Source organism: Melospiza georgiana, chromosome 2 (assembly GCF_028018845.1).
Source record: "Melospiza georgiana isolate bMelGeo1 chromosome 2, bMelGeo1.pri, whole genome shotgun sequence".
Lineage (NCBI taxonomy): Eukaryota > Metazoa > Chordata > Aves > Passeriformes > Passerellidae > Melospiza > Melospiza georgiana.
In genome coordinates, this window is record NC_080431.1 from 77,157,120 (window position 1) to 77,178,925 (window position 21,806).

The 21,806-nt window shown below is 47.1% G+C and overlaps 1 protein-coding gene across 3 annotated transcripts in view; it reads left to right on the top strand.

The window, feature by feature from the left end:
* Nucleotides 1-3,373: 3,373 nt before the first annotated feature.
* GAB2 (GRB2 associated binding protein 2) overlaps nt 3,374-21,806 on the top strand; it is a 93,471-nt gene continuing 75,038 nt past the window's right edge. For 2 of the 3 annotated variants that reach the window (XM_058018241.1, XM_058018242.1), the window contains exon 1: nt 3,374-3,441. The gene's annotated coding sequence lies outside the window, so the exon portion shown is untranslated. The remainder of the gene's footprint in view (nt 3,442-21,806) is intronic. The other variant, XM_058018243.1, reaches the window with a different exon arrangement.

Genomic DNA, 21,806 nt, shown 5'->3' on the forward strand with positions numbered 1-21,806 from the left:
GGGAGCGGAGAATTGCTCCGCTTGCAGCTTTCCCGTCTGCCAGCAGATGGCACAGCTCATTTGAATAAATTTGGAGCAGGAAGGAGTAGCCGTGGACATTGTGGTTTCTTTCTTAGAAGTTCTGATTTTTCGGTTTCAGACATGAACAAGAAACCACACTGAAGGTTACGATTAAAAACCCCAGAGGTTTCTGCAGAAGAAAGTGTCACTTTGTCGTGCACACCAGCACACTAAGTACAGTACAAGGGCTTTTTCTTATAAAAATGTTTCTCTCTCAGCCTTACCCTTGTTCAAGGAATATTATTTCTTATATGGCATCTCTTAATTTCTCCCTTGCTATGTCTGCTAATTCTGCTGTTCCTCCTTCAGTTGCTTCTGCTGGCAGAGATGGATTCTCAATGGCTTCGCATAACTCCCTTGTCAGGTTTTTCCAACACAGGGATGTGGTTTTCACACAGTTTTCCGCCAAGGCTGCTGGCTGTTAGCTCACACTCCAGAGATTTACGCAGTCAGCTGGGGCCAGCCTGAGTTCATTCTCCACTGCCGGTTGGAGGAACAGCTTGAAGTTGGTAAAAACTGTTACGAACGTGCGAGCGCTGCCAAATCGAGCTTTGCTCATGACAGACATGGTCTTTAACTCCCTGGGGCACTGAGGGTAGCGTTTGTGTATCCTCCTGGCCAAAAGCTTTAAGGAGGGCCAGCATTATAAGGCGTTGTAATGTTACATGCATTGGATCATATGTAATCTGGAAGGCTGATGCCAGAATTAACTCACTGTTCCCACTCTGCGTACAGCCACAGTGGAATTGGGGAGGCACGTTCACGTGCAGCATCTTTGTCTGAAGCATTTTTCTGCACAGAGCTTATATTACAGTTGGACTCAATGATCTTGGAGGCATTTACCAACTTTAATTATTCTGTGATTCTGTGTCACATGTGAGAACAGCAGCATATTCAAATGTACAGAAAATGCAACCCATTTCCCATCCAAAAGTCCCAGCAAACTGAGATACCTGTCAGGTATCACCAAAAGCATGGGAAAAAGAATTCACAGGGGTACTTCATGTTTTGAACGCTGTTTGGATATATCTTGTGATATAACCAAGTCAGTAAATGTGATCCAGAATAAGGGATGAGTGGAGAGAAGGAATAGTACAGCAAGGGAGCAGGGCAATAAACAAAGGGCTGTCATAGAACATGTAGAATAATTCATTCCAGTTCACACAATGATAATTATGGAGCATTTCTTTAAACATCCATCACCCAAATGAAGTGTTCCAACTCTGTGTGGTAGAAGTTGTTAACATAAAAATGCAGACAGAGTTCTCTGCAACTGGTATTCAAACTGATACCACTTTGCATTGGTGTCAGTATGAGTGGATTCCTAACCTGTGAATCATTAACATGGGATAGTTTTGCATGATACCTTTTTATTAATCATGATCATCTGTTCTTAATTGAGTCTTTCTAAATACCCAATATCTCACTGGCCTCCCTGAAATTTCTGTGTTTTGGGAAGATCTCTCAAGGGCAGGACACCAGGACACAGTTTTCTCTACGAATGCACAAAGTGCCTCTAACCCAGGAGAGTTTGCAGGTGAGACTCTGGCTCTCGTGCAGTGTAAATTGATATGGCTCCAGTGCACTGAATGAGACGATGCCGGCTGAGGCCAGCACAGAACTGGTCTCTCCATCCTGCCCTGCTCTCAGCCCCATCACACACACTGCACTGGCAGAGATGGGCAAGCTGATCTGAGCATAGCCTCTCTCTGCAGAGATTGCCCAGCACTGGAATAGGATCAAGCCCTTCCTTTGGGTAGTGAGAAAGCAGAAAAACCTTCCTATTTAGCCTTTGCATTTCACTGGCAGAAAAACAAAGCTGTTGAGAAAATACATTCCTAACAAATGACTGACTTGTTCTGTAAGGGGTTATTCCCCTACTTTACGCATTCACAAAGATGATAAACAACATATGGCTTAACCGGGCTGTCCCCATCTTGAAAAGAGGTGTTGCTCCTACCTCCCAGAGGCACTGCAAGTTGCAATTACTGCTCTGAAGTGATGCAAGATCCCTGCTCAAGCAATGTTATATAAAGGTTGTTGTTGTGTGACATACAGTAGCACATCCAGCCAGCATGGAGTTGTTATTGCACCAGCTACAGCACAAACACATAAGGAGGGACCATCCCTGCCCACAGAGGTTGGACAGGCAGGGAAGCTGAGGCAGGGATGACTGAATGTGCCCGAGCAGGTTTGAGGCAGAGCTGTTGTATAGAGACAGGTCTTAGAAATTCATCCCTAGCAAATTGTTGCGTTTTCCACATAAGCGTGGGCTAAGAGGACTCAGTTTTTATGGGTGCCATGCCCAAGTTTTGCTTTAAAGGGCACAGTGAAAGCAAGGTTAGAGCATAATCCAACTCGAAGGGCTGTGGAGAGACGTTTTATTACTGCCTGAGCTGGGGAGGGGAGGAGAGGATCAGGCTTTGAAATGTACAGTGTTTCTAGATCTAAAAGTTGATAGTGAATCTCAGCCAGGGTATAATACACTGTAATACAAAACCTGGCTTGTCTGCATGAGACTCCAATGGCAGTCAAATCCCCTTTCAGTGGCCACTGCTCCATTACTTTAAAATCAATAATAAAATACGAAGCTTTTATTGATTCCCCTCGTGGTTTTTTATTGCTATTTTTTTTCTCCAGGAGGGTTCTTGGCATCACTGGTGTTTGGCTGTTTCTTGCTCAACCTCTTTGTTTTCCTATGGCACCTTCATTTCAGGCACAAGCCCCTGAGCACAGAGAGGCTAAAGCCAGCCTCGCCTTTCCGAGGTGCGAAGGACCTTCTCCACCAAGAGAGAGGAAGGGTCCTGGGGTAATGAAACCTTACGGGGGAGAGGTTTGGGAGGAGCTCTACTTTTTAATTACGGAAACGTTGCGCTGTTCGAGATCACCTGCTGCAGCATTATAAGTTTGTCTGTAGGCACTGTATGAGTGTGAGGGGGGCCGGGACGAGCGGCAGCCCCCCGGGGGCGGCGTGGGGCCGGGCAGCCCCTCTCCCCGCGGGGTTTGTGTCTTTAACAGGGCTGGCGGGGCGCCGGGCGGGCGGAGGCGTGGTGAGCCGGGAAGGAGCCAGTTTCCTGCTTCCCCGCTCGCAGCCGAGCGGCCGCGGCGGCGGGGGGAGGCGCTCGCCGCCCCCCATCCATCCTTCCATCTCTCCCTCCCTTTTTCCCTCCCTCCCTCCCTCCAGCCATCCATCCACCCATCCATCCATCCGTCCGCTCACCCAGCCAGCCACCCCCGCCCGCCCTCCATGGGCCGGCGCGGCCGGCGCTGAGCGCCGGGAGGCAGCGCCCGGCGGCGCCCGGCTCCGCGATGAGCGGCGGGGAGGTGGTGTGCTCGGGCTGGCTCCGAAAGTCGCCGCCGGAGAAGAAGTTACGGAGATACGTAAGTCTCTGCCCACCCCATCTCATCCTTACCCCGGCCCCGGGAAAGCCGGGATCCATCCCCCCGCCTCCATCCCCGCTCCTCCGCCGCCAGCCCGGGTGCACCTGCCGCCGCCTCTCCCGGCGCCGCGGAGGCTCGGCTGGGCGGGGGTGCCCCTTGCCCGGGCGGGGAACGAGCGCTGCTGGCTCCCCGCCTCTCGGGGAGGGCGAGTGGGAGCATCCCGGAGCCCCCGGCTTGCTCCTGCCCCGGGCCGGCGGGATGGGCGGTGACGGCCGCGGCCGGAGCGGACACTCGGCGCTGGGGCCGCTCGGGCTGCGCCCCGCGGTGGCCGCGCTCACCCGGGACCTGCGACCGTCACACCCCCGCCTTTGAAGTCGTCTGTTTTAGGGGAGGCTGGGAGCACCTTGTCCCAAAGAGTAAAGGTACTAACGCATCTTGGATCTCCCCCAACATTCCCATAATAGTCGCTCTCCCCCATTCCGTGCAGGGTTCCTATTAATCATTGAACGTCCTAACCCTTTGAAGATAGCACCAGTAGCGCTTCGATAGCCTCTGTGTCGTTAGCGGCTGAGATCAAACACTTCAAAGAAGTTGTAAAAAGAGGGTCCAAATGCCAGCTCTGTCACATTCCCCACTCATTGAAAGAAATAACTGTTCTTTGCGTCCCCCGCCTGACGCTCCTGCCATGTGCCACGGGCATTAGCGCTCAGAATCGCGCTGCCGTCCTATGACTCGGCACATCGCTCCCCACGATGTCCAGGGTCCCACTCCCTGACACCAGTGACCAGCCTCAGCCAGCCTTCAGATGACTGGAATGCAGCCTCTGGGAAGGGAGCTGGATGCTCTCCCTTCTTGTGGGGACACCAGCCACATCATCCTTTGGTCCTGTTGCTTTTGCCTGCGTGCATTTGGGGAATGGCAGGCAGAACAAGTGCAGCTGGTGTCTCCCCAGTGCCTGTTATTGATTGATGGAAGCATCACTGTCTACCCTTGAGAGGGAGATGGATGTCTGTAGTCCCGTACTGCAGGCTTGAGCAGGACTGGGGTTGTGTCTGATTTGTGATGGACTGTTATTAGCCTTGCCCAAAATGGGTTCAGCCCCATAGATATCAGTGGTACCACATCCCTTTGCATTAGACTGTGTGTCCAGTTGCTCTTGGCAATTTTTTCCTTGTGTGCCTTATGCTGTTCCAGGGAATATCAGGTTGGCACAGGGCTGAGGGGTGGAACTGCTGGGGAATCCAGGAAGGTAAACCTGAGTGTTTATGTGGGAAGTATCAACCCCCTAATGAATGTAGGTAGGCTTTGTGGGAGGTGGACAGAATGACTTTGTGCATGCTGAACTGTGGAGGATGCTTTTAGCTTAATGGAGCAAAGCACCTTCCTCCCGCAGAAATCAACTAATTGCTGATCCTGAGTCACCAATGGCCTTAACTCATCAAACATCATTAGCTCCCCAGCATCTGCCCCATGAAAGGGCGCTCACATCACTGTCTGAATATCCGGCTCGTGCTCTGGCATTCCAGCAAGAGCTGAATAAATCTGCTAAATGCGCTACATGGAGGGTGTGACACGCCGGCGGTTAGTGCTAATTATCGATGTGCATAAGAGTGCTTTTCATCCACATACATCCCAAAGTGCTTTGCAAGCCACCTATGTTTTCAAAACATCCTCATTGCCCCAAGAGGAAATGCAGCCATGCCGAGATGTGCCCGGCCATCCCACGCAGCCTCGGCGGGGCAGGAAGTGATGCTTGGCAGATGTCACTCGAGGGGATCTCTGCGCTGAAGCGCTCCCGGCGCTGTGGTCAGTGGGACTTCCCTTCCAGTCACACCAGTTGCACCAGCTTCCTGCATCAGTGGCTGCATTTGAAAGCGTTGGCCTTTAGCTTGGACTGTGTCTCACTTGGTGGTGCCTCGTCCCTTTGCTTTTTCATGCATTATTATTGATACTGTGTTTATGTAGCTGTGGTGTGCATTTAGGGCGTTGGTGTGTGGATCAGGCTCTCCTTGAGTGTAGCTCAGAGCAGCTTGCTTGTCCAGAGCCTGAGGGTGATGGCTTTCCTCCTGTAAAACCTGCCTTTGTCCACAGTAAACCCACATGGTTGGACTTTGGTTTTTGTGCACAAAAGACGGTTTATGCTGGCTTTTGTATGGCCTCAAAGGGAAGGTGCTGAATCGCTGGCTTTGCCACTTTCCTTATGTCTTCAGTTTATGTTCTGCTTTGAGATCTCAGAGGAGAAATCTCAGGCTGCAGGATGCTGCTAATGGGGTTTGAAGTTCCTGCTCTGGCTGTATTGACACAGGGGAGAGGATAGATTTATTTTTCCTTTGACAAGTGCATTTCAAATGTATGTGTCTGCACATGGGTGTGTTCCTAACGCTATCCTTGAAGTGCTGTGCTTTTATGAGCCTGGTTTTGTTTTGCTTTTATTTTTCAAGGAGATCTGTGGCAAGAAAGGAAAGTACTGAATTTTCTCTCTGACTTCCACCCAGGGTGGTTAGGAAAGGGGACTCTTCTCCACACCTGATCTGTGTGGAATTAATCTGCATTTACAGCAGTGCCTGCTCTGTTTCACTTCAGAGGATTGTGTTTATGTGAGATTGTGAGACCTATTTGTACAACGCTCTGGGAAATATCAGTGTTGTGAGTTTCTCTTCTGTTGAGGGACATTCAAATGATCAAACGATGACTGCTTAAAGATTGAGACAAAGTGTGCCTTTTTTCAGCCTCATAACTGCAGACAGGGGTTCATGTAGACTCTGGGCAGTTTGGCTGTAAATGCTACTGTAATATTGATAATAAAACCTAAGCAAACAATTGAAGGTCAAAAGTAATTGAAGTACCAAAATATCCCTTTTCACCTCTGCTCTGCTTGGGACATCAAACTCCCTCATCCTCATGCTTAATTGCTTTTTTTCAGACAAACTCTTCTTGTACATTCATAGAATGGTTTGGGTTGAAAGAGAGGTTTAAATTAATCTATCCCAATCCCCTGGCAATAAGCAGGGACATCTTCACCTGGATCCCAGGTTCCTCAGAGCCCTGTCCAGCCTGGCCTTGTATGTTTCCAGGGATGGAGCATCCACCACCTCTCTGGGCAACCTGTGCCAGTGGCTCACCACCCCCATTTAAAAAAAATTTTCTTCCTCATATCTGGTCTGAATCTACCCTCTTTCAGTTTAAAACCATTGTCCCATGTTCTGTTGCTACAGACCCTATTAAAAATCCTGTTCCTACCTTTTGCCTCTCTGACTTTCATACATGAAAGGGTCTCCTTGTACACTGCCACAAAGCACAGAACTGTCTTTTAATTCTCCTTCTGGCTCCTCCTTAAAGCACATGTGAAAAATTAAAAAAAAAAAAAAAAATAGTCCCTAAATAAAACCCTGGGCTTTAGTTGTGTGACCAGCCAGCTGAGACCAGGGCATGTTGTGCTGGTCCTGTACTGACTCACTGTCTCCTGGTCCTCTCCTGCTGGACGTGCCTGTCTGTTGTCTCCTGTGTGAGACGTGGGTTTGGAGCAGTGTTTTGTGTCTGCCCGCTGCCCGGCACGATGGGCTCGGGGCTGGACTGTCTGGCAGGGAAGCACTGTGAAAAACGAGTGCTGTTGTAGAGCAGCTCAGCTCCCTATCGTTAGATCAGTGTGCTCTGCCTGCTTATTTATGTGCCATGAAGTCAGAGTATTTTCTGTCTGGCTGAGATGTATGTCTGCAGTTCTGACTAAAACAAAAGCTTCTCATCGTGTGCCGGTTGTACAGTCCTCTAGTGCTGTGGGTTTTGGTGTTTTTTTCCTCCCAGCTGGTTTATCTGGGTTTGTCCTTGTGCATCAGTTTCGTTCTTACATCAAGCAAAATCAGTTTAATCAAGGTCATTGGAAGAGCTGCTCATCTCTGATGGGACAAGTGAGAAGAGGTTAAAGGGCTGATTTACTGATTGCAGCCCTGTTCCTAGGGACAACTCTTTGATGAAGGGCTTATTTTGGTTCCTGAAGTAGATCCTTCATATCCCACCTCAAAATGCATTGTAAGGATGTCTTCCTTAAATGAGAATGTGGGATGTGGACTGAAGTAGGACCATTAGTGCAGGGTTGTCATAGGCTGTCAAGTAGTGGAGATGCCAGGTGGAGTTTGGCACAGTGCTGATTGGGATGAAATTTTATAGGAGGGAGAAGAAAGAACATCTTTCTATTCTGCAGCAAAGAACAAAAGATAGGTATTGTGCAAAATTATCTCCTTTTCTCTGTCTTCTCTCTAAGGAGTTTTAATTGGTCACTCCCATGCTCAGCTGTGCCGTGCCTCATTTGGGATGCTCTACCCATTAACAAAAATAGGAAACAGTTGCAGACATGCCAGAGAAAAGCACCAAAAATTGAGCAAAGATACAGAAAGACTGAAAGAAATGGGGTTATTTGGGGATGAGAGGGCTGAGAGGAGAAATAACAATCCTGGAGTATGCCAAAGGTGGCTGTGAAGGGGAAGGGAGCGAACTGTTCTACATGGCTGGTGATTGGAGGCCAAGAAGTGCTGAGCTTGAGCTGCAGCAAGGGAAACAAGTGTAGGAAAAACTTCCTAACCTCTGATTGCCAGAGGAGTGGAGCAGTGGAACAGATGGTTTGGGATGGGCTTGGAGTCTCCATCGTGGCAGTTCTGAGGTGCAGGTTGGCCAAACTCCACTTCAGAGAGCTGAATCTGTTTAGAGGCAGTGGAATAAATTTGACAAATTCTCCAGAAATTCCTTCCAGTGCTAGTTTGGGTGAATGTATGGGTTTTGAGCCTGGATGAAGGGAGGGGTAGCTAAGAGGCTTAAGGGCACTGATTATGTCACCTGATCTCCTGATAGGACTCAAGGAAGTCCTCTGACAAGTTCTTTGTAGAAAGTTTTGATTGCACTGAAACTCCATGAGTTTGCACTTATTCCATCTGTCAGACTGCCTTGCTGCACCCTGCTCCTCCCGTATAATCTCCCAGCTTGATCCCAAAAGACCATAATATATTTTAGCTCTTGTAATCTGCCCAATGATTCACAGGAGGGATGAACACTTGCTCCACCAGAGAAGGTTTTGCAGGTCAGGGGTGCATGTTGCTTGCAAAGGCAGTGCCTGCCAGCACTCCTGCTACACCAGCTCTCTTGTGCAACGCTGCACAAAGGTCCCACTCTCTAACTCGTTTCTCTGCTGCATCATTGCTGATGAGTCAAAACACACAAGAGGGGAAGAGGTCCTACCCCCTCTGTTTGGGGTCGTTTTTTTGAGTGTGCGGCTACATTCATTTGCCCACTGTAGCATTTTCTGAAAACAGCCAGGTGGTGATTTATTGTCATCATGATAATTGTGATCTGGTAAGAGGCAGATACTTGAGGGATGGTTATGGGAACAATGGAGTCAAACTCTTGATTGTAGAAGGTGTCAAGATAAGGAGCAACAACCACAACCCAGATTTGAAGGTTCAGGTTGGGTCTTTGGAAAGCCCCTCCAATAAGAGGGTCATGGTGTAAAGGAACAGGTTCCCACAGAGGCTGCAGGGTCTCAGTCTTTGGAGCTTTTCGAGACTTGGCTAGAGAAAATTCCAGATGACTTGATCTAATGACACCTCAAATGTCAAGTCAGCAAGCCTGGACTAGAAACCTCCTGAGGTGCCTCTAACCCAACATTTCTTACACCTCTGTAAGGTGCAACGTGGAGCCATGAATCTCAGAAGCAGTAGAGCTGTTGTAGCCCAGCTCACTGTGAAGGTGGACAGTCTTTGTTTTGTTTGCTGCCAACACACGTGTTGGGGCAGCTCTTCAGCTGCTGAAACCCAAACTGGTTTGGCTAGGGCTAACCTGTGTGTGTTCTGAGGCACTGCATCAATTGAGGTGGACATGCCCACAGAGGTAAGGAGTCCGTCTGTTGTGTGGGAGGGTGAGCCTGGTGTATTTTCCTGCTGCTTTGCCTTTGCTCAGACAGCTTGAGTGAATCCTCAGCTATCTGTCATGACTTCAGTGTTGGCTGATTGTCTTGGCAGTCCATGGTGGATATAAAAGATTAATGGTTGCAAAGCACAGGTTGAACTTAAGAAAGACAAACAGTACTTAAGGAAAGTGTGCGAGGAAGACAGCTTTGTTTCTCTTTGAAAGAGAGCAGAAGTGACACTGAAACAATTTTTTCCCCTTTTTCTTTTAGCAACTATCAGATGGAAGACATGATGCAAAAGTGTTTACCAGACCGAAGCACATAATTTATACTAGTGACTCAAAGGCAGAACAAAAATTATTTATCTGTATTTCAGTAGCAGCTGAGGCGACTGGGACTCCACGTGCTGTGTTTGGGGAGACCACATCTGCCAGGAAAGGTCTGGTCTGATGGGGAAACCAAGGCACAGAGCAAGTCAGTGATTTGGCTGCACTTGTGTTCAGGGTCATTCTCACAGCTGGAAACTCACCTTGGCTTTATGGTTTCTACCTGAGCGAGGGGCTTCCGAGCTGCTCGCAAGCTGCTGAGGATGTGTGAAGCTGTGGAAATGGATTGCAGCTAGTCCAGAGAAGTACATTATACATCTCTCAGGGATTTGGATGATGAGGCTGCTAAGGTCATCAAGGGTCTCTCTGAGATGAGTTGACCCAAAAGGTTTGGAAATTACTGCTTTTAATATAAATGGCCCTTCCTTTCAATAATCATTTAAAGTCTTTAAACTTTTAGTTTCCTATCATAATGCTTAGGTGGATCTTTCAGCACCTTACAGTGGTGACAAAATGTATCTCAGGAGGTGGAAGAAATGAGAGAGAGTTTTTTATTTACTTCAGGGTGCCTGTAGAGCAGCAGTAGAGCTAAGGGACATTTTGCTGCCGATCTGTGTAGCTTCTCCACCTTGCTGCCAAGCGAAACCAGCTTTGTGGTTATCATGTGGTTATCATGGGTTAAACCACAGCGAATTGGCAGTGAACGTGGGAGGCTCTGCAGATGCAGCCAGTGCAGATCATGGCCGGTGTCTGATCTTTAGTGGGCCTCTGCCGGAGTCAGTCTTAGGGCCAGTGCTCTTCAACATCTTAAAAAATTACTTGGGTGCAGGACTCAAAGGGATACTAAGTAACTTTGTTGATGATAATAAGTTGGGAGGAGCTGTTGACTCCCTCCAAGGCAGAGAGGCCCTACAGAGAGATCTGGGCACATTAGAGGTCTGGGCAGTCACAACCATATGAAGTTCAACAAGGGAAAGTACCAAATTCTGCACCTGTCATGGGGCGACCCTGGGTGTATGGACAGCCTGGGGAGTGAGATTCTGGGGAGCGGTGCCCAGAAAGGGACCTGGGGGTCCTGGTGGACAGCAAGTTGAATGTGAGTTAGCAGTGCCCTGGCAGCTGACTCTGGGCAAGGGAGGGCATTGTCCTGCTCTGCTGTGCACTGGGGCAGCCTCACCTCGAGGGCTGGGGGCAGTTTTGGGTGCCAGTGTGTGAAAGATACAAAGCTGTTGGAGAGTGTCCAGAGGAGAACCACCAGGACGTGAAGGCTCTGAAGGGGAAGCCTTATGAGGAGCAGCTGAGGGTATTTGGGCTGTTCAGCCTGGAGAACAGGAGACTGAGGAGGGGAGACCTCAGTGTGGTCTGCAGCTGCTGTGGAAGCAGAGGGGCAGGCACTGATCTCTGCTCTGTGGTGACCAGTGACAGGACTGAGTGAACGGCATGAAGCTGTGTCAGGGAAAGTTTAGGCTGGGTATTAGGAAAGGGTTCTTCACCCAGAGGATGGTTGGGCACTGGAGCAGGCTCCCCAGGGAAGTGGTCACAGCACCAAGCTTGGCAGAGTTCAAGAACCATTTGGACAATGCTCAACCATTTGGACAATGCTCTTGGGCACATGGTGTGTCCTGTGCAGGGCTGGGAACTGGACTTCAGTGATGCCTGTGGGCCCCTTTCAGCTCAGGATCTTCTGTAATTCTATGATCACTTTTCTTTCTTATTTGTGATTAATGATGGAAAAAACAAATATTCATCATGTGGATTCACAGAAAACAGACCTGAGACCTTAAGAAGAGATCCAGACCATTTGCATGCTGCCAGGCACACACAGTTGCACCAAGGTGCGCCTGCCACGACCTTGCGATGCACAAAGAGGATTTCCTCAAGGTCAGCGTGCCAGCCTGCACAGTGCCATCGTACATATGCCATCAGTCATATCTAGTCACACAGCAACTTAAATACGTGCTGTGTTTCAGCAGAAAATCTTTAAAAATATTTTAAAAGCAGCTTTGGTAAAAAAAATTTGTTCTTAGCTGTCTTTAGCCTGCAAGCTGTGCCTTTGAAGGACAGGAGGAAAATCTGAGTGCTGGAAGCATATGTTTCTTGCTGTGTAAGATAGCCAGCAGTGCCTGTTTCTCCATTGAATCTGGACTAAATCCAGCAGCCTGGGAAAGGGGGGAGCTGATTTCATCTCTGGATTTGTGTTTTCATATTTGGTTCCTATTTTTTTGCTGAGTTCCTGTGCACTTTTCCTGGAGAAGGTTCTGATTTGGGAAATCTTGCATCAGCCTGGTTGTCTGCATTATACTAATGCCTAGAAATGAACTTCTCCATCCAAATGTGAATATTCTCGCCCCAAAATGATGTGTGTTCACGGTAGAAAGTTCTCTCTTGGGTCAGAAATGGAACATTTTTATTTATAGTTTAAATCTGGTTTTGAGGCAGGACCAATTGAGAGCAGCTCTTAGACTATTCTGTATTAAGTGTTCAGATTGCTTCTTCTTTTCTGTTGCTTCAAAAGCTTTTCTGTCTCTGCCTACTCCAGACTCCACATGGCCTCTGAATTTTTAAATGCTGTATGTTTTTCTCTCTATTACAGAAATAATAATCTATTGACAGAAATGAATATCTATTGACTGAACTATCTTCTGGTTGGTTTTTTAAAAATTATTGTTTATTCTTTCTTTTGCTTCCCCTTGCCTTTTGGACACATCCAAACTATTTCCATCGTGTCTTCTGGATTGAAGATACTGTCCTAATAGCATTTCAGTACTTGTTATGCATCTTATTCCATTTAAACCTGGTATTTTCCAAAGACGTTTGCTTTGGAAGGCATTTAGACATTTCTTTGGTGGAGTTCCAGGTCCCGCATCCATATGGTAAGATGGAAATAACATTTTGAGTCAAAGATTTGCGGTCTTCTGAATTTCATGGATTTTCAGTGATTAAGTTTTGCTGGTGATCCCAGCTGCTGCCTCACCCATTCTGGTTCCTCACTGACCTTCAGAACAAGCCAATGGACTTTCTTGTGGCTGCCAAAAGTTGCAAGTTGACTTGCTAAATCCACTTTCTGGCCACTTAACATAATATCCAACCAGGGATTATGTCTTGTTTCCAGAAGTGACTAGTAAGCCTTCATTTCTCTCCTCTCTACTGGAGACACTGACTCTGGGGTGTCTTTTAAACTTTCAGCTTTGAAGAGCTGTGTTGCACGTACATGGGAGCTTTGGTACCGTGTGCTCCTGTAGAACTGGGCAGTGCTTTTGTTTGTCTGCATTTGTTTAATCTCATAATAATTTCAGTAACAATGCTTAATGGTGTTATTAGTCATTGCTACCAATCTGTTCTTCAGATCTTCACCCATTTTGTCATCTAAGGATCTTTTGCCACTTTTTTTGTTTATTTGTAGGGGGAAGTATGTGGTTTTACTGCTCTCTGGATGCTCTTGGCTTGAAACTGTGCCCCATGGAAAAGACATGGAAAAGAGAAGATTGGCTGTGCAATTCAGCTCGGGGTTTCAGTAGTTGCCTCTCCATTTAAAAGTCTCCCTTACCACTCCTATAGAAGCCACATCAGCAATTCCAGATCTCCTTTCTTCTCACACTTCTTGCTCACAGATGCTGTGTTTGAGAGCAATCCAGCACAGGAAGGGACAAGTGTAACAAACCACAGAATCACAGAATTGCAGTGGTTTGGGTTGGAGGCAACCTTAAAGATCATCTAGTTCCAACCCCCTGCCATGGGCAGGGACAGCTTCCACTAGACCAGGTTGCTCAGAGCCTCATCCAGCCTGGCCTGGAACACTTCAGGGATGGAGCATCTACAGCTTCTCTGAGCAACCTGTTTCAGTGCCTCACCGCCCTCACAGGAAAGAATTTCGTCCTAACATCTAAGATAAATTTCTTCTCTTTTGATTTAAAACTCATCCCCCTTTTCTATCACTATCTGCCTGTGTAACAACTCCCTCTTTTTTATAAGCTCCCTTTAAGTACTAGAAGGCCACAAAGAGGTCTCCCCAGAGCCTTCTCTTCTCCAAGCCCCTTCCATAAATGCCCCTCTGTAAATGCCCCTTCTTGATTGACAGCATAAATCAGCCACTCTACTTCCATGCCATCAACTGCACACAGCTCCTTTGATTCTGGGTCACTGTGTTGTTCCTAAATAGCTCCCTCCAGATAGGAAGCTCCCGAGAAAACCTCGTTTGCTTTGACCCAGGAAGAATCGATGACTTGAGGCCTCTGTTCTGCCCCCGTCTCGCCTTCCCTGCCTGCCTCGCCCACTGCCCACCACACGTAATGTCAGGCTGGAGTTTCCAGCGGGCTGTGGGGAACAGAGGAGCTCATTGTTTCGGGGGTCAGGGCACAGGGCCAGGGTGGCAGGAGAGAGGGGCGCAGAGCTGGCAGCTGAGCCCTGCTGCTACCTCCAGCATGGCATCATGTTATCCATAGGGGCAGCCATGCAGACAGTGGGCACTCTGTGATCACGGCTCCTTAAAGCCTTTGAGGGAGGGGAATAAATAAATAATATCAATGAAAGGAAAGAAAAGAAGAGATGCAGAAGGTATGGGGTGTACAGACTGACAGGGCTCCTTTTAGCTGTCCTGGCCAGAAGGAGATGCTGAGAAATGATGTAGGCTGGTCCCTGCTCAAGGGTTCAAAATTGGCATTTGAGGTTTTATTGAGCGTTATCTGTTCAGGTCCTTCTCTGAGCCCTCTGTGTGCATGCAGTGAGGCAGAAGAGGGAGCAGGAAGTTTTCCTGCCAGCAATCAGGACTTTATCCTGCAGCAATGTGTGTGTGGGTGGACCCCTGACACCAGCGTCTTTGGAGATGGGTGATGAGAGTGATTAGGAGCCTGGGAAAGCTTTACACAACAGCCTCCAAAGCAGCAAAGGACAGCCACCTTCTAAGGAAAGTGACCGAGAAAGTGCCCTGATAAAAGTCCTCAGGACTGCTTTCTGTGCAGAGGGGGGACAGCATTTCAGCTTGGCTTGTGGGATTCTGATGGGAGCAGCCCAGGGTCCTTCTTCGGGAAGTGGCCCAAAGCATTTGGCACATCACCAAAGAGAGTGAGGTCCCATCCCATCTTGGAACTCCCTCTTGGAGAGGCAGGATTTGTGCTTGGGAGAGGTGACCAGGTGTGTCTGACCCCTTGGCATCAAACACAGAAGGGGAGCAGGTCACAGGTGTTAAAGCTTGTAAGATCTTTTTGTTTCTTCATCCTTCAGCATGTTCTGCCTCTGCTGTTGATGTGCCATGGGGGAGAAGCTGCCTCCTCCTACCAACTCAGAATTTGCACCTTACGAAGTAGATGAGATAAATAATGTGAATATCTGCAATTTTAGAAGTTGATAGCACAAAGGAAACACTGGAAAGGAACAAAATTGTTATTTTGAGGTTCAAAGCAGTCAGAGTTGAGGATGGATCTTTACAAGAGATAGGGCTCTTCCCTCTTTCCTTTTAGTGAGTTTCCACTTGTAATGGGATGTGCATTGGTCCAAGACTAGCTAGATCCAGCACCATAGCCATAGAGTTGCTCCCAAAGCCATTTTCAGCCATTGCCTTACACTCCCTCCAAAGTCAACCCAAGGGAGGGAGGGCCTGAAGGGATCAGGCCATTGTCTCAAACGCTTGCAAAACATGTTGGCTGAGGCTTCAACTGGGAATCAATCAGTACACTCTTTTAAGCATCAAATCAGTACAGCCAGCTGGCATGCAGATGGGCTGATGTATCATGTGCTGCCGCAGGGAGGTGCGTTGAGGAGCAAGATTTGAAGACACAGAGTTGTGTGGAGAAAAAGGGTTGCCTGCAAGGTTTATTTGTCCGGGGTTTTTTAATACTGAAGGTGCCTCGCGTGCAGCAGAAGGCAGAGCATGTCACAGGTTGGTGTCATGGACAGTGCTTCACAAAATACTCCTCTGTGCTCAGGAGTGTGTGTTAGATCTTCACAATGAGTTTGTCTTGGGCCTCATGGATTGCTCTGGGCTGGGACAGAAAAAGGGACATAAAGCAAATCGTGACTTATGCAATGTGTAGGTTGTTCATGAGGCTTTTTTATGAGTACTTGGTTAAGTAGGGTTTTTCAGGACAATGTTCTGTTGGTGATTTTTCTCTGTCTATCCTGCTTCTTGGGAGGGTCTGCCATGACCAACTCAGTGCTGTTAAATGTTGTGATTAGGGCATGTGGGGTGAAGTGTGGACCTGCTGCTCTGACGCGCTTGGAAATTCAGACAGAATTGAGTTGTCGAATACCACTTGGGAAGGACAAGCTTCAAGATTTGCATTTGTAATTAAGAAGAGCTTTTTAAGCCTGTTCTTTGCATTTCTTTGTACCTGGAGCCTCCCACTAACCAACTGTAGCTCAGGTTGTGGAGGAAGGTGAGAAGCCAGAATGACATGTTTGGGGTTTATGTGTGTGTGCACATTGCTGTGCACATTGCTGCTGAGTCAGCTGTATTTTAGGCATGGTTCAACTCTGCTTTGTCAATGTGGAAGGACCTGGTCAAAACCTTGCATTTCCTTCCTTTGGAGCATGGGAGACTTTTGACTTTTTATATGTATTTAAAAACAAAAAAACACGCAAACAAAACCCCAAAAAATACTTTTTGATGGAAAACAAGACACCAAAGCACAATCAGAAATGTGGCTCTGGTGCTCTTCAAGTTGTAACTTAACACATTCATTCCTGGTCAGTAGATATTCCTGGATATTATCATATCTGCTTCTTCTATTTTCTCACCTTTATCCTTTTTGTCCCCAAAGCCCAGTGGTGAGGCCTGGCTTGGGTTCATTTTCTTTCCTCCAAGCTTTGGTCCTTGCACTTTGAACTCTCACTAATACATATGCTTATGCTGAGTATTACATGGTCTTGGCATTGTAACACTGAGATGGGTTGTAAACACAAATTGTTTTAGCTTTGCACGTCCCAACAGAGCAAAGAGTTGGCACAAGAGGTTGGACACTCAGTGAAATTCCAACCTTTCCACCCAGGTTGCTTACTGGATATTGGATCTTTACTGACCCTGCCTTATAAATAGGAAATATCTCAGGGGTGCACTGAGTCTATCACAGAGCTGGGAACCAGACACCAGCATCCTTCAGTCTCATCTTTGTCTTCCCATCCCTGAGCTGCATCAGTCCCTGCAGTCTCGTGCTGAGAAATTCCAAGTTTCCCGAGCCAAGTTCACTTGCACGTGCCTTGCCTTGAAGTTCATTGGAAAAGGTTGGGAGTGAATTCAGCCTGTTTAAAAACTCAGTCCAGCTGCCAGACAGGAAAACCTGATGAGCGGAAAGTCAGTCAGACGTGGGAAAGGAGGGGGAAAAGGTGAGTGGTTGTTGTGTGCTGGGCAGGGTGTTTGTGCCAAAATCGGGGGATTTACTCTGTTTTGGGAGTACACACGTGGCAGGGCACATGGGTGAGCTCAGCTGGGTAATAAGAATAAATCTGCTCTGCTTTTGAGAGGCTGGGGCTGAAACATGGTGTAATAGTGATGTGTATAATTTTGTATGGTGAGACAGTCATTTACTGTGCTGTTTCGGCCATCAGCACAACAGCTAGAGGCTGTTAAGATAATTTAGTGGAGGTTTGTGGTTATAAAAACATTTCCATCATGACTAAGGATTCTAATAGAAATTAAATTCAGCCAAGGGGGTTTTAGAATTTTATTTTTTTTGTTGTTGCATACTCCCCAGTGTTTCTGTTTTGATTTATTAATCCTAAGGAATAAGCTGAGGGATGGCGACTAAATGTTTTTTAATGTATAAAATAGGAGTTGTTAAAGGAAAAAAAAACCCAACACTGGATGTTGCAATTAATTTAGTGTAATCTAGTTGTTCAGCAGGGGGGCTCTCGGGTGTCCTGCTCTTGGCTGCTGATTCTACAGACATGTTGGGTAATGCAAAAAGCTATTGTAATGCAATTCTTTGTTATATACATGTTTTTCACTTGGAGTGTTTTGGGTACAAGACAAAATAGTCTTCTCCATCCATCTTGGCTTCACACATGATTAGTTGTTCAGAATTAAGAACTGATTTTTGAAATTTAAACACAACTGCATCCAGGTGTCCAGGAGCCCACATATCAGCTCAGGATTTCAGCAAAATCCTGTGGGATGTTAGCCCTGGACTTCCAGCCATGTTCTGCATCCATACAAAATCCCTCTTCCACCGCTGAGAACAAGGAGTGTGAGCAATGTGGTCTGCTGTGGGAATGCCTCAGCTCTCCCACTCTGCTGTCTTAATCCAAATAATAACAACAAAAAGTTTGAAGGCTTAGTTTGGAATTGGATAGCTCTCCAAAAATAGGCTCTCCCTGAAGATATCTCCTACTTCCTGCTGGGCTGGAAAAGCTGTGCTGGCAGCCTATGCACTGGGATATTTAGGCATCTTCTGGAGCCTAAAGCATGAAGGAATGCAAAATAATAGAGGAAATCAGTCGAACTTGTTAAATTTCAGAATAGCATTTGGTTTGTGCTTCAAAAAGTGTTCTCCCCCACGCTCTTCCTGCATAAAAAGGCACTTGAGCCAAACCCCAATATTTACAAATACTTTTGAGATCTTCCAGGTGCCAGAGCTCAAAAGTATTTGAGTTCTTCCAGGCTAGACCCTCTTTCTCAGAATAACAGACCTTGGCTTGAATGCCTCTGAAAACTGTGGACCCCAAACAGGTCCCTGTGCATGCAGAGCTGTATTGGCTCCAGCTGTGTCTTCTTGTGTTCAGGACTGGGGGAAGGAATTACGTAAAAAAAGTCCTCTAGAACAATAAACTTCTGTTATTTTGTTACACTGAAAGGCCTCTGAACATCTCAGGGAATAGCTGGTACCATCAGGTATATCTTAGGAGTTTGTCCCCAGGAGCTTCATCTCCAGTCACCTTTGGGTCGATGGGCTCAGCACAGAGGTGGCAGGCACAGAGGTTTCCTCTGCACAGCTCTCTGCAGGCTGTGTGTCTTGGTACCCTCTTCTGTCCATTTGATTTTGGTCTTCCTTTCTCCTTTTCACGTGAAGTGTAACCTTTAGGGGGTTGTCAGCAGGAACACACTTTTCCCGGCACTTGACTTGTATTTTGGTCGCTGAGCACCTGGTTTTATGGCACTGAGTGGAGCTGCCTCTGTAAGTCCATCTTAAGATGAGTAGGAATGAGCACAGAAAGGCTGACATGGCCATCCCCATGTGTTGCAGAGAATCCAGAAATCCAGCTCAACCTCTGCCTGGACACAGCCGTGCTGTGAGGAGCAAATCCCATTCCAAACAGGACTCCACAAAACCAAGGCTAAAATTTTAAAAAGCAGTGTTATTAATCTGCCTCCACATGTGGTGAGCCTGTGCTTGGGAAGCTGGAAAAATCTACATTTCCAAAGTTGTTGAACAGGAATTTTAGTGTGAAAGTCTTTCCCCCATCCTCCTGTTTATAAGGTTTCCACAGGGACAATTGGGATGATGCAGACAGCTGGTAATTCACCCTGCTCTCTCTCCAGCCACAACAGCACCAGCTCTGAAAGCTGTGTTGGGAACAGAAGTTTAGGAACACAGTCTCAACCTTTCCCGGCTTGTTTTTCCCATCTGTTTTTAACAGCGTGTTCTTGCCACTTGGACCTTTCTGGGCTCGATCTTGTGATCCCTGATGTAGTATGACATTTCCAGTTTATTAGGAATGCTTTTGTTTATTTGCTGGGTGGGTTTTTTTGCTTTATTTCTTTCTTTCATTTTTTTTTTCCTTTTCCCTAGGTTGTGTGGAGGCTTTCTGCCTCGGCTGCCAATGCAAACGTCCCCTCCCGTGCTGGGAGGTGCCACCCACACCCGTCCTCTCTGAAATCAGGACAGTTATCTCACCAGTTTCAAGTACTTTGAGTGGTTTGGGGGCTGTTATTAAACAAAAAGGAAGGCTGATTATGTTTTTATATTTTTCTGTCTTTTTCTACCATTTCATAGTAAAAAGCCAGGTCCTGGAGCACTGAAGCAAATGAGGTTTTAAAATTCAGTCATTGTTTTTAAACTTTAGACCGCCAAGAAGGGCCTCGGGGCTAGAGTTTGCTTGCTGGTGGCATTTTCAGTTTACACAGCCTGTCTTTGCTTTTCTTAGCAGATTGAGTTTATTGCCTGTTGCATGCAAGTGTGAGTTTGCTTCTAAGCTGAAAATGGCTCAACCAGCCTTCAAGTTACTCCATCTTTCCGTTTTGCATGAAATTCACCACACTTTCCTCCAGTGCTGGGCAAATGTCATCAACAGATGAGTATCGGTGCCAGGGCAATATTGGGATTGAGGTCCAGCTCTGCCCATCTTCTCTCCATAATGTATGTGTCCTCTATAAATTCCTTCATTCTTCTTGAAGAATCAAGTGATAACTTTTGGAGACCAGTTCTCAGTTCCTGGCTGACATAAATCCCCCTGACATAAATGCCAAACTTCAGGCATGCTTAATTGCTGTTTTCAAATACTTGCAAATTCAAATTCTGTAGCAGCCAGTGAAGCATGTGGTGGTGTGAGAAGTTGCAGTCTGTGTGGTGTTGTGTGGAGGGTCTTAATGCAAAAAGTATATTTTAAATGGTCAGGAGAGTCTTGTGAGCATCCGGGGAATGGATGGGGCTCATGGACTCTCCTGCTCATGGGGTTTATGGTGACATGGGCTCTTAGGGACTCTGCTGGAGCTGCATCATGAGGAGCAGGTAACTCCCAGTCATTTCTTGACCTGGGGATCACAAGGATATGGAAGACAGATCGTGCATCTCCATCAAGCTTATATTTACTAAACTGAACCAAATCTCAACTGTCAGGAGAGTAAATCCAGCAAGTGTTGCATGACTGCAGCATGCTGGGAGTAGAGATGAGGCTGATTTCTTTTGGGTCAGTTCAGCCTGCACGTCAGCAGAGCTTCAGGTAAAAATCTTTAATTGCTGTTACCTGTGAATGATCCTTTGAAGAAGTGAAGGTGGTGTTCTTGTAGTCCTTTACGAGCATAAGCTGAAGTTGCAGTTGTGTGGTAAATCTTCTTCTTTGCCACAACAATCAGAATTCGGGTCTGTAACCATAAAGATTTGCGAACAAAAATAATTTATGTAGTGGTACCCAAAAAAGTTCAGGAAGTTGTATTTGCATAGTGAAGACCATCTAAAAAAGCTCAGCAAGTCTGTGCCTGAGCTCAGAACTGCTGTGCCTGCTTTTTAATTTTTTAAACACTGGCCTTCCCAGGAAAGCAGAGATGCCTCCAGAGACCCCACAACTCTGGTTGCTTCCAGCCAAGCAGCAGTGGCATTTTTCTGTCCAGTGAATCTGGTTTCTGCATCAGCTTTCCCTGAGACCAGCCTTCATGTTGTCTGTCTTTTCACTCTGTGTAGAAATCACCACACTTACCTCCAGTGCTGGAGCATCATCAACAGATGGGTATTGATGTCAAACCAATACTTTGTGGTATCACAGAGTCACAGAATGGTTTGGGTCAGAAGGAACCTTAAACATCATCTAGTTCCAGCTCCCTGCTGTGGCCAGGGACACCTTCCACTGCGCCAGGTTGCTCAGAGCCCATCCAACCTTGCCTTGATTGCTTGCTCTAAGGCTGAAAGAGCTTCTTAATATCTTCCCCAATTAAATTGGAGACTCTTCCTGCTCCTGGGGATTCCTTGGGACATGCTTTGGGCAGCATTTCCCCGAGGATGCTCCCACAGACCTCACCTCCTCCTGTGCAATCTAAGATTTGCTGGTTCACTGCGTTAAACAAAATTGAGGTGAACCTCATCTTCCTGTTGCATTAATGAGGCTTGTTTAATGACAGACACCATGAAAATAAAAGGAAACAGCTGTAAGGAGGACTGATTGAAAGTGCAGATGCTTTGGGGCAAGGTCAGGGTGGCAGTCTGCACATGGCAGCTGGTTCTCCACTGCATGCCATGCCTCATCCAACTTCAGGACTGAGGGATGCACAGGATGGAGCACCAGGCAGTACCAGTCTCCGTGGATGGATTCATCTGACTTGTTGTGGCATGCTGAATTAGCCTTTATGGGTTTATTTTCAGCAGTGGGGAAGGCCTTGTCTCCTGGAAGTAAAATCAGTAGATGCTTGGGGTCCTGATCTGGCTCGAAATGGCTCCTAGGTGCTTATGTGTTGCAGAGTCTTTGGCCATCGCTGTTCCCAGGCACTTGGGGAGGGAGCTGTGGGG